Below are 12,882 nucleotides of genomic sequence, written 5' to 3'. Positions count from 1 at the left end.
TCCAGTCCCTTCAGTGGGTCTGGGTCTTCCTTTGCGCTCCGCTGCTACGGCCTTGCCACAGGGTTGGGTTTGCTCTTGACCCCGTGATTCTGGGGGCAGTAACGAGGTTGTTCCTTCCGTTCGTTCCCGGGTGGCATGCGGGTTGTGCGTGTGTGTAGTCGTGGGGTCAGGCCACGGTCTGCTCACTCTGTGCGTTGAGTTGCTTGAGTGCCTCTTCGCACGGTCGGATCCGTCGCCCTCCCGTGATCCTCCAATAGGGGGGGTGCCCTCCATTAGGGGGGGTCGGGGGGGCTCGGTCCTCCCTGATCTGATGGTTGTGGGGGGCCTCAGCGGGGTACATTTGTCGGCCGATGGCTCTCGCTCGGCCTCCCTTGTGCAGTAGTGACGCCGAGCGAGATCCATTACGAAACAGAACGATAGGTTATAACTATAACCAAGTTCTGTGAGTAATGGTGACGCTCGGCGTCAGACGCCGCTGCGGCCCTTGATCTCACCTTGTGGTGAAAGCTTGGGAAGGAGGCGAGTATGTGGCCCCACCCCTGCTTATGTAGGTAAGCTGATAGGGGTGTGGCCAGACGAATGTTGGGATGTAAAGGTACATTGTGTAATTTTTTATTCAGTGCGCGTGCACGAGCGAGGTATAGTGCAGTAGTGACGCCGAGCGTCACCATTACTCACAGAACTTGGTTATAGTTATCGTTTTCATGACCAGGAAGCCACAAGCCCAAGATCACTTTTTTTTATTTGGTGAAGGCAAGATCTACCTATTGAAGCGTTGAGAGAAAAAGACAGTCAAGATTGTACTTTAAACTAAATTACTTTTATTTGCCTGTATTCTAATTACATGCAATGCTTTGGTCCAACATTAAAATGTCAAAGTAGAACTGTAATATGTACTTTCTCAATCAGTGCTAAGTGCAGTCATCTTATGCAGCATCACTTTTCACATCAAAACAAAAGTAGAACTGTAATGTGGACTTTCTCATATTATTAACATTGACAAACATATTTACAATTAGCATTTTATAAAGTAGAACTGTAATGTGTACTTTCTCAGTCAGTGCTAAGTGCAGTCATCTTATGCAGCATGACTTTTCACATCAAAACAAAAGTAGAACTGTAATGTGGACTTTCTCATATTATTAACATTGACAAACATATTTACAATTAGCATTTTATAAAGTAGAACTGTAATGTGTACTTTCTCAGTCAGTGCTAAGTGCAGTCATCTTATGCAGCATCACTTTTCACATCAAAACAAAAGTAGAACTGTAATGTGGACCTTCTCCTATTAATTAACATTGCCAAACATATTTACAATTAGCATTTTATAAAGTAGAACTGTAATATGTACTTTCTCAGTCAGTGCTAAGTGCAGTCCTCTTATGCAGCATCACTTTTCACATCAAAACAAAAGTAGAACTGTAATGTGGACCTTCTCCTATTAATTAACATTGCCAAACATATTTACAATTAGCATTTTATAAAGTAGAACTGTAATGTGTACTTTCTCAGTCAGTGCTAAGTGCAGTCCTCTTATGCAGCATCACTTTTCACATCAAAACAAAAGTAGAACTGTAATGTGGACCTTCTCCTATTAATTAACATTGCCAAACATATTTACAATTAGCATTTTATAAAGTAGAACTGTAATATGTACTTTCTCAGTCAGTGCTAAGTGCAGTCCTCTTATGCAGCATCACTTTTCACATCAAAACAAAAGTAGAACTGTAATGTGGACCTTCTCCTATTAATTAACATTGCCAAACATATTTACAATTAGCATTTTATAAAGTAGAACTGTAATGTGTACTTTCTCAGTCAGTGCTAAGTGCAGTCCTCTTATGCAGCATCACTTCTCACATCAAAACAAAAGTAGAACTGTAATGTGGACTCTCATATTATTAACATTAGAAAATGCTAATTGTAATATGTTTGTCAAAGTAGAACTGTAATATGTACTTTCTCAGTCAGTGCTAAGTGCAGTAATTTTATGCAGCATCACTTTTCACATCAAAACAAATGTAGAACTGTAATGTGGACTCTCAGGGAAAGATAACATTTTTTATTTTTTTTTACATTTTTTTTCAGGGAAAGATCTACAGGGAAGGTCTCAAAGATTGACCAGTCGATCAAGATCGACGGGTTGGTGACCACTGGCCTACATGGGAAAAGCCTTTCGCTGGCCTGTTGTTAAAGCAGAGGATGTAGAGGCGCTGCAGGAGTTCACGCTGTTCCTAAGAGGGTGCTGCAACGCTATAACAGAGATACAGTACATGGAGGAGATGAACGTTCCGTCAAACATGAGGAATGTTATGATGAAATGGCCATACAAGCTGCGGGAAAGATGGAGGTCTAAAGCTTGTGAGATACAAGAACGGCAAGGCTACAGGGCCACCTTCCCAGAGATGGTAAACTTTTTGGAGAAACAAGTCAAAATCTTGTTGCATCCCATTTTTTGTGACATTTCAGATGCACGACCAAGCAAAGGGAGAAAATTGATTTTCTGAGAGGAAAAGGAATTTGTTTTGGATGCTTGAAGTCTGGCCACATGAGTAAGGAATGCAGAAGTCGTCTGACCTGTGATGAATGCAATCTTAAACACCCGACTATTCTGCATGTCCACAACAACGACAAATTAACCAAGTCACAGGAAACACCAGTCAGTAGTGCACTTGTGTCTCTTCAGGCATGTGGTTGTACTGGGGCCGGAGACCATGCCTGTACCCTTTCCATTGTTCCAGTACAGTTGAGATCCAAGAAAGGAAATGGAGTGCTGCAGACCTACGCCTTCTTAAGGTGCTCCCATAGTCGAGCAGACTGTACACAGAGCAGACACCGCGGAGGTCCGCGCGGCTCTTTGAGCTTTCATAGTCGAGCAGATCTCAGCGGACGTCCGCGGTCTATTTCCTACATTTCTCGCACCAGTTTTACTACATTTCCCACAATTCTGTCTGTTCTACTGCAGATCAGAGGGAACATTATCAGCGGGAGAGCGCGAGAGAGAGAGAGCGAGAGAGAGATAGAGAGAGAGAGAGAGAGCTTCACGGGCTCATCTCTCTCCTCGCGCCACCAATCGCTCGCGCAGTGTCACATTTAATGCAGTTCGATGTCAACCAAAACGCCGAGCAGCGTTTTGTGTGACACCAAGTCAGCGGCGCGGATGTCCGCGCCTCAGAAAATAGGAGCGTCGCACCTGTGGGTCTGCTGTCCGCTGAGATCAAAGCTCAAGAGTCCGCGCGGATGTCCGCGCGGACATCCGCGGAGTCTGCTCTGTGTACAGTCTGCTGGACTATGGGAGCGCCTTTAGACCCAGGAAGTACAGCAACATTCTGTACCAACCATCTTATGAAGAAGCTGAATCTACAGGGTACAAAGACCAACATTCTTATGCGCACTATGGGTCAAGAAAAGGTCATTGAAAGCCAAATCCTTACAGGACTGGAGGTGTCCAAGTTGGATAATAACCACTGGAGCTCCCAGAAACGTTCACACATGAAACAATCCCTGTTTCAAAGAGTAACTAACATCCCTACTCAGCGAGATATTGAAAAATGGGAATATCTGAAGGGTATCAGGATCCCAGAATTGGACGCTGATGTTGAACTTTTGATTGGAGCTAATGCATCAAAACTCATGGAACCCTGGGAAATTATCAACAGCCAAGGTGATGGACCTTATGCCGTGAAGACCCTATTTGGGTGGGTCGTCAACGGTCCTTTGAGGGGTAATAGTGGGTGTCAGAGAAGCTGCTCGACCATATATGCCAATAGGACATCCATTGTCAAACTGGAGGAGCTGTTGGTCTCTCAGTACAACCAAGAGTTCAACGAGAAGTCACTGGAGGAGAAGCAGGAGATGTCAAGAGAGGACCCAAGACTTATGGAGATCTTGGAGAAGTCTATTTGCATGCAGGAAGGACATTATTGCATGGACTTGCCTTTTAAAATGGATGACATCACCATGCCAAACAACAGGTGCATTGTGGAACAGCACCTTCAGGGTCTGAAAATAAATTGGAATAAGAGCTACCAAAATTAGTACAGAATTTCTTACTCATGCGATTGACAGTGGCTATGGAGAAATGGTGCCTCAATTCCAGTCAGACTACAAAAATGGCAGTGTGTGGTGTCGCCCTCATCACTGGGTGTGCCACCCAAAGAAGAAAAGACTGAGAGTGGAAAAGCGACCACACACCAGACATGGAATTCTTCCAATCGTCAGTTCCAGTGACCAGTTGGGGTTCTCGTCACCATTCCCCTTGCTACCAAAACTGTTGTTGCAAGAAATGTGTCGAAAGAACATGTTTTGGAATGACCCCATACCCCAGAAATGCTCACAACGATGGGCAAAGGGCTTGTACGGGCAGTACGGTTGAAGACCAAGACAGGGCAGTTGGAGCGGCCCATATCCAAGCTCTTTCTGCTTCAAGAAGCAGTGGAAGGTCTGGCGGTAAAGGTCACGATCCAACGTTGAGTCACGTGCTGGTAACCTCTGGCTGAGAGAAGAACCAAGAACATTTGTTATAGCTCCTTTTTTCTTCATTAATGTAATTGTGTCCACCATCACATTAGGGGCCGGCGTGTAGGAGCTATTTGATTGTTTTTGTGTGAAGTTTGTAGTTTGTTAAGTTCATCACTGGATGGCAGCACGGAGCACATGGGTTTTGAATAAAGGCACAGGTGTAGGCAATGGCAATTAAGGTATCTAGGTATGGGTGACGGAGAGATTTCACGGTTTTTACTGCACGAACACACGCACATACCCTCACTCGTTTTCAGTATTATTAACAGCATTATGCAGAAATTATTGTTTGGCTCATCACATGTATTATGTTAAATACTTCAATTAAATGGGAACTTCACCCAACGGCAGGTGACACAGACTCGACATTGTGCTTTTTCTAATTGCGCGTCAAAGACGAGGAATCCCCGCACCCAACCGAGCGTCTACCAGGACATCAGGATAGTCGCTACACATGGAATGTTTTGCTGAGAACTGCTATAAACTAGAGTCAAAAAGAACAAAAGCACACAGTCTCACACACATTCTGGAATTGCTGTGTGTGCGTACTGTATGTGCAAGAGTGAGTCTGTGTGTGTGTGTGTGTGTGTTTGTGTGTGTGTGTGTGTGTGTGTGTGTGTGTGTGTGTGTGTGTGTGTGTGATTGTGTGTATCCTGAAGTGGAGACTCTTGTTCCCCACCCAGCCAGCCAGGCAGCTCTGTGATTTATCGTCCACTGTTACTGGACCGTAACTCTCCCCACACACCAACAACTAATCTTCTGATTGGCTGGCGGTGCCGGGCCTGTAAATTTAACGTGGGCCTGTCTAATTCTGTCAGCTGCTGTTAATGCTGTTTCAAACCATCTGGTGTTGTCATGTACCCCATTGGGCTAGAATGGAGAGAGATAGAGACATTTCTATCTCATTCTCTCTCTCTGGACAACTTTTTATTTTCATAGAATTAGAATAAGTAGAAAACATCCTTGTGTGTTACATACACTCTCTCTCTCTCTCTTTCTCTCACTCTTTCTATGCAATGATGATAGAATTAGGCGAGGCATTGGCAGTGTGTATCACATGGTGTTTTGCATTTGATCACAATTGTGTATCACACTTCCTTTAGGTTTCCCTAATCAAGTTCCTTGTGGAAGTTCAAGTTAGATTGTTTCGCACATTTATGGATTGGGCCAAATCTTATCTTTCAAATGGCTGAGGTCAATTTGGATTTAGTATCACCAGGCGTGCATGAAGAACAGATAATGAAATCTACTGTATGTACAGTAGGTTTTTTATTCTTGCAAGAGATCCCCCATTTTAAACTGATGGTTAAATTGGATGGTTGCTAAATGCTCAAAATAGGGGAGAGAAACTAACTGCGCTCCAATATATGCCAATAACATTCCGTTTTGTGGTATATAATCCAGAGTAATAAGAAAAATAAAAAATTATAATCAGGAACTCATTTGCTTAAAGAAAGATAGCGGCCTTTTGGAAGTGTAGTTCAGAAAAATTCCAATGCTCATTGAAGGCTCTGTGTTGTGAAGGGCCAGATTAAACCGAATATATATATTTATTTATATATATATATTTAATTGTATTTGTATATTCTCTAATATTCCCTGATATCCCTTGTATATTCCTTGTACAATATGCATTGTATATCCATTCTAGCCTACTGAACATCCCATAATAGTCTCCATTCTACTATTGGTCGAGACCTTGGTGCCAGGCTGCCATACCCCTCAGACCCAGTTCAAACGTACCGCTCCACATGTACGAACAAGTCCTAGTTCCGCGTAGGAATCTGACTACCGCACCACTAATGGGACTATTTGTTCATAGTGCGTATATATACTGCGCTACTAAAGTAGGACTTTCTTTTCAGTCCAGTTTCTTACCCTCCAATAGAGTCACAGACGTAAAGCCTCCCCGCGACGCCACGTGTGGGAGTAAGGCCAAGTTCGCCTACCATCGGTATTGAGACATCGTGTATATTAATATTTGAATAGTCATATTTGGCACTATATCGTCGAGTTGGACGTAGTCTATTAAGCTAATAATAGTCTGTTAATATATAGTGCTTCGTGCGGTGAGAATACTACCGTAGTCAGTACCCCATCGTTTCGGGCAGAGAACTGGCTGCTTATCCAGGGTGGTTGACCCCACGTGAAGCTACACCCGAGGAGCCCCAGAGCCGACGAGCGAGTGGACCTGTATACCGGATTATTCTACCGACGACAGCCCGCCTTCCCAGGCACGGATTATGCTTTGTATACTTTGATTATTCCATGGATAAAGACCCCCGACACTGCCGTGTGTTGGAACCCCCCCCCCCTGGAGAGGACGCAAGGTGAGGAGACGCTCTGCAAGACGAGGTCGCTTCACGTCTCTCCTCCGTGGACCGGATGACGCCGGCCCACAAAGAGTCCACCTGCTTTCATCTGTGGTCCAAGGATCGCCGGCGCATTGAACGGCACTACAGTGGGTTCACCTGGGATACCCTTGGCCGGATGAGGCAGCCGGATTCTACCCCCCCCCCCTTCCTACTCCTGTCGGCTTACAAGCGACCGGATTAACCCCCCCCTAGTGTATCCAGCCTATAATCATTGAAGTATCATTGCTGTTATTCCTTAAACTATTCCAGGTCGTATATGTACCACCTGCGCCTTCAGAGATTGGACATTCTCTATTGATATACCGACGAGTACTCTTGCCATAAAAGTGCATACTAATTTCCATTCATAAATGTGATTGATTTGATTAAGTGCTTGCTCTACACACCATCGCTGTGTAGAAATAAAGACCTATTTCTAATTCGTACATTTGTGTTGGATCCGTTTCATCTACGTGACAGTGTTCATCATAATATATTTATGCCGTGTACTGGGTGGCCGAATATTAAGTACAAAGGTAGTGGTAGTAAGTATCATATCTAGTAATACAGTCAGGGAATTGTACCCCTCAGTTACAATTGGTCCTTCGAGCCGGATGGTAATTAGTGTAATATTAATATAGTGTTATTAATATTGAAATGGCCTATGATGAACACTCCACGAAACGATCCTCCTAACCAACGCCCGCAGCGCGAACGACGGCTCCCTCAGTACTTAGAGGCTTACGCTGTCAGTCAACAACCTAGTCTTCTACTAACAGTAAACGCGGTAAAACTAGAAAGTAAAAGTATGTCTAACCCCAACGCCCAGACTACCCCGACCATAGAGGCCCCTACGGGTTCTAATGTAACTGACCAAGTTCACGGTGGGGACCAGTGGGAACCAGACATGACTTCACACCCCGCCAGTACTGAAGAAGTAGTCCCCGATGAGTCCCGGGAGGAATACAACGCTACCGAGAGAGAACTCGGCACGGAAGAAGACGGGGAGAGCACCGTGGAGATAGAGCTCCAAGGCTCCGCAAGGAGTACCCCGAGGGAAGGCTCCCCTATACAACCGCCTTCTCCCAGCGAGGCAGAGAGGACCCTACAGCAGGCCTTCCTCATCAGCCTGAACGCCGCTGCTGAACGCGACCGACTGCAGATCCAGCAGCGGAGCGAAGAAGAGCATATTCGTCTAGCAATAAGACGCATTCAGAGGGAAGAGAATGTGGCCCGAGACCGAGCAGACAGCCAGCGAGCAGCTGCTGGTGCTCTACGGGACGCAGAGCGCGACAGACAGCAAGCGCAACTAATAGAACAGCTGATCAGACGGACAACACCCTCTCCCTCCGCCAGAGGCTCCAGGAACTCGTCTAGACACACCTCCAGGGCGGCATCCCCTAGCCGAGTAAACAACCCTGAACTTGACCAACAGACGAGGTCTATACCCCCCACAGACCACCTCCCCCCACCGGTCCAAGCGAGACCTAGCAACCGGGAAGGAGCAGCATATCCTGTGGAGAGGCTAAACCAGAGACTACAAGCACTGGATGACCTAACTGAAGACGAAGAGGAAGAGGAGGAGAACCACGCCCGACGACAGCACAGTACTCTACCGGACCAGGAGGTCCGGTACAGCCCAGGCTATACTCCCGCGGAGCTGCGCTACAGACCCCCGACTCTATACCCGGGTGAGCACGACGCACGACCCGCACCGAGGAACAGCACCTGGACAAGCGGGCCATGGTACACTGCCGGTACCAGCCCATACCAAGGAGCGGGAGGAGACTCGCCTAGGAGGCCTCTCCCCCAACGCTCGCCGATGTCAGTCAGCGTCATACATTGGCACGCCTATGGTACCCGACTTCACCCAAGAGAACCGGGCCCAGTATACAGAACTCCGCATGTGTCTGGAGACCATGTTGGTGGATGTATTGGATGAACGCCATAAATACGCCATCCTACTGAAGCACTTAAAGTTACCCCGCGCACATAATATAGCGCTCGCCTACGCGACTTCCACCACCCCATACACAGCAGCGCTGGTAGCATTGGACCAGAGGTATGGGCGCATATGGGATTACGTGATCCAGGAGATCCGACACATCGACCGCTTACCCCCAGCAATAGACAATCGAGCACTGGACGACCTGTCCATCAGAGTGCAGTCCCTGGTAGGGATGTTGGGAGCGCAGAGAGAGAAGGGGAGGCATGAACTTTACGCCAACTCAAATGTGGAAAGGATCTTGGAGAAGCTGCCGCCCGCTCGACAGGAGCGTTTTAGGCGGCAGAGAGACCACCGAGACCCGAATGGCCCCGAATTGAACCTCCTCGATCTAGCAGACTTCCTGGCGAGAGAAGTCAGCAGCCTACGGCTAGATACATTCGGACGGAGCACCCCTGGCTCCAGAGAAGGAACCAGACGACTAAATGATGGAAGAAGATCGGTGACTGTGATGCACCAATCGGAGTCAGTACCGAGCAGCAGGAGCCACAGTACCCCCTCCAGAACGGAGAAGTGGAAGATAGTGTGCCCCTACTGTGAGAAAGAACACTGGCTAGCGCAATGTGACTCCTTCCCCAAGCTGAACGCGGAGGAAGCAAGTCAATGGATAAAGTCCAACAAGCGCTGTTTTCGCTGTGCGCGCTCACACATGGCAGCCGAATGCCGCTTAAAGAAAAGGTGCACCAAGTGCGACGGAGCCCATCTGGACATACTTCACGACAGTAACAGACGGCGCCCTTCACCCGCACCATCCAGCAGCTACCAGAATAAAGTCCTGGACACTTACGCCGTCCTCGATGACGGGTCAGAGAAGACCCTTCTGCTCGCCTCCGCTGCGGCCCAGCTAGGGCTGCGGGGAAGCGAAACCCAAATGACAATTCGGACAATAAGACGAGATTTGAAGACGATAAAGGGCGAGAATGTCTCATTCTCTATCGCAGCAAGCGGCCAGCCTGAGCGACGGTACCAGATTACAGACGCTTTCACCAGCCAAGAAATAGGACTGTCGCGGTACACATACCCCGTCGCCAAGCTGATGGAGAAATATGCACATCTGCGCAAGTTACCGATCCCGCTCATAGACAATGCTATGCCGACCCTGTTGATAGGCTCCGACCATGCAGACCTCATTGTCCCGATAGACCGGGTTCATACCGGACCCCGAGGCTGTCCTGCAGCAGTCGAGACCCGTTTGGGATGGACTCTCCAAGGCCCGCTCGCCAAATCTCTCAACCGAAGTACAGCCACTAGATGTCTCCACTCCCGAGTCACGGAGGGAGAAACCGCACTCCTGCAACACGTAGAGCGGCTATGGACCTTGGAACAAATGCCCTTTAAGAACGGAAAGAAAGACATTCGCTCTAAAGATGACATTTACGCCATTCACCTCCTCGAGACAGGGACCAAGAGAGTCCCGGTCAACGGCGTGTTGAGATACGCCACGCCACTCCTGCGGCGAGAAGGAATGCCTACTTTCCACGCCAAGACAGACGCCACAGAACGGTACCTGCTGAACACGGAGCGGCGCTTAGCCAAGAACCCCGCCCAAGAGAGTGTATACCGCGCTGAGATTGAGAAGCTCATCACAGCGGGACACGTCACAAAGATGGACATTAAAGAGGCTGACCAGACCACTGAATCGTGGTACGTGCCTCACCACAAGGTCCATCACAACGGTAAAGACCGCATAGTATTTAACTGCAGCTACCAGATCGGATCCCAAAATCTGAATAAAGAGTTACTGCCCGGTCCCACACTCGGCCCCTCCCTACTCTGCGTTCTACTCCGCTTCCGCCAGGAAAAGGTGGCCATCAGCGGGGACATTAAAGGAATGTTCCTGCAGGTGAGACTAGTAGAGGCGGACAAGCCCCTGTTACGGTTCCTATGGAGAGAGAAGCCAGGAGATGAGCACCCAGCCATCTACCAATGGGAAGTCCTCCCCTTCGGAACGACGTGCAGCCCCTGCTGTGCTACATTTGCACTACAGAAACATGTAGCAGAGGACCCAGCAGCGGACGAAGAGGTCCGACACAGCGTAAAGAACAGCTTCTACGTAGACAACTGTCTACAAAGCCTTTCAACCCAGGAAGAAGCCGAGGCTCTCCTGATTAAACTCCGCGCCTCATTGATCAAAGGCGGCTTTGATCTCAGGCAGTGGGCCAGCAGCGATCCGCAAGTACTGCGCAGCCTCTCCTCCGAGGACAGGGCAGCCAGCAGCGAGACCTGGATGGCTACAATCCCGGGAGAAGCCCAGGAGATGACCCTGGGATTGGTGTGGCGATTCAAAACAGATTCGCTTCACTACAGACACAAGCCCCTGACTACGGAGCAGGGAAGGCCGGCGGCGGCGCCGACCACCAGACGGAGTGTGTACACAACACTCGCCCGACAATATGACCCGCTAGGATGTATTCTACCGTACACCACCAGGGCAAAAATGATTGTACGAGCATTGTGGGACAAGGACCAGGGCTGGGACGACCCCATTCCCGCACACCTTGCATCCACCTGGAGAGAGTGGGAGATGGAGCTCCACTCACTCCCAGGCGTTAATATGCGCCGAAGCTACTTCCCACCCACGGTGAGGCCAGAGACATGTAAAATGGACTTACACGTCTTCAGTGACGCCTCAGAGGTCGCATACGGATCAGTAGCCTACTTGCGGGCCCAAGAGAAGGGGGGAGAGATCTACACAGCATTTGTCCTCGCCCGCTCGAGAATAGCCCCACGCAAGCAACAATCTATCCCACGTCTAGAGCTCTGCGCAGCCCTAGCCGGAGCGCACCTAGCCACGCTCATCCAACGTGAGCTCACCATCCCGGTGTCTAGAACAATCCTGTGGTCAGATTCCACGACGGTACTCGCCTGGATCAAATCGGACTCATGCAAGTACAAAGTCTTCGTGGGAGTCAGAGTCACCGAGATTCAAGACTTAACCGAAGAGTTAACCGGAGAAACAGAGTGGCGCTACGTTGATACAAAACAGAACCCAGCTGACATCATCACCCGGGGGATGCCCCTGGATGACCTCACCCGTCGCAATATCTACAGTGACGGCCCCGCATTCCTAAGACTCCCGGAAGGACAGTGGCCCATGCCTATCCCGAGGGAAGTAAGTCCAGAGGAGGTGGAAAATAAGAAGTCTGTGTTCTGTGGATTGAGCACCGTAGCCTCCACCGACCCTAACATAGACGATTGCACGTCCATAGAGAGTGCACAACAAAGAACATTCCTGCGGTACCACCCGGAGTGCAAGTCCCCCGCTGATATGTCAGCAGCTAACTACGAGGAAGCAGAATTGCTTCTACTGCAGCGAGCCCAGAGAGACTCGTTCCCCGATGAATTGGCCTGTCTACAGGGAGGAAAGCCCGTCCCATCCGACAGCAGATTAATTCATCTGGCCCCCGAGAGCGACGCTCATACCCTCATCAGAGTGGGTGGTCGCCTACGCAGAGCCCCCAATCTACCGGATGACATTAAATACCCGATCGTATTGAACAGCCGACAAGTTTTGGAGCAGTTTCCTACTGCACTACCTACCGTCTCTACAGACCCGCCAGAAGTGGGTAAAGGAGAGAGACAATTTGACAGAAGGAACAGTCGTCATGATTATTGATCAATCACTGCCCAGAGCTATGTGGCCGGCCGGCCACGTAAGCAAAGTGATCACCGGTGCCGACGGCAAGGTCCGAGCAGCTGAAGTGCTCGTCCAGGGTCGCACTTACACCCGTCCCGTGGCGAGGCTCATAGAACTGCCTCGACTCCCAGACACAATCGATGATGACCATGACCCTATAACCCTATGACTTTGTGAAGTTGACTGACCCCTACAGCAAACCCTTATGTGTAAATAGACAACGCGATTAATCTGTCTCTGTTTAACTGATTAGGTCTGGGACCAATCAGGGGGTGGCTGTTGTGAAGGGCCAGATTAAACCGAATATATATATTTATTTATATATATATATTTAATTGTATTTGTATATTCTCTAATATTCC

This window comes from Notolepis coatsorum (genome assembly GCF_963971535.1).
Source record: "Notolepis coatsorum genome assembly, chromosome: 14".
In the NCBI taxonomy this organism is placed as follows: Eukaryota; Metazoa; Chordata; class Actinopteri; order Aulopiformes; family Paralepididae; genus Notolepis; species Notolepis coatsorum.
This window is presented reverse-complemented; position numbering follows the sequence as displayed.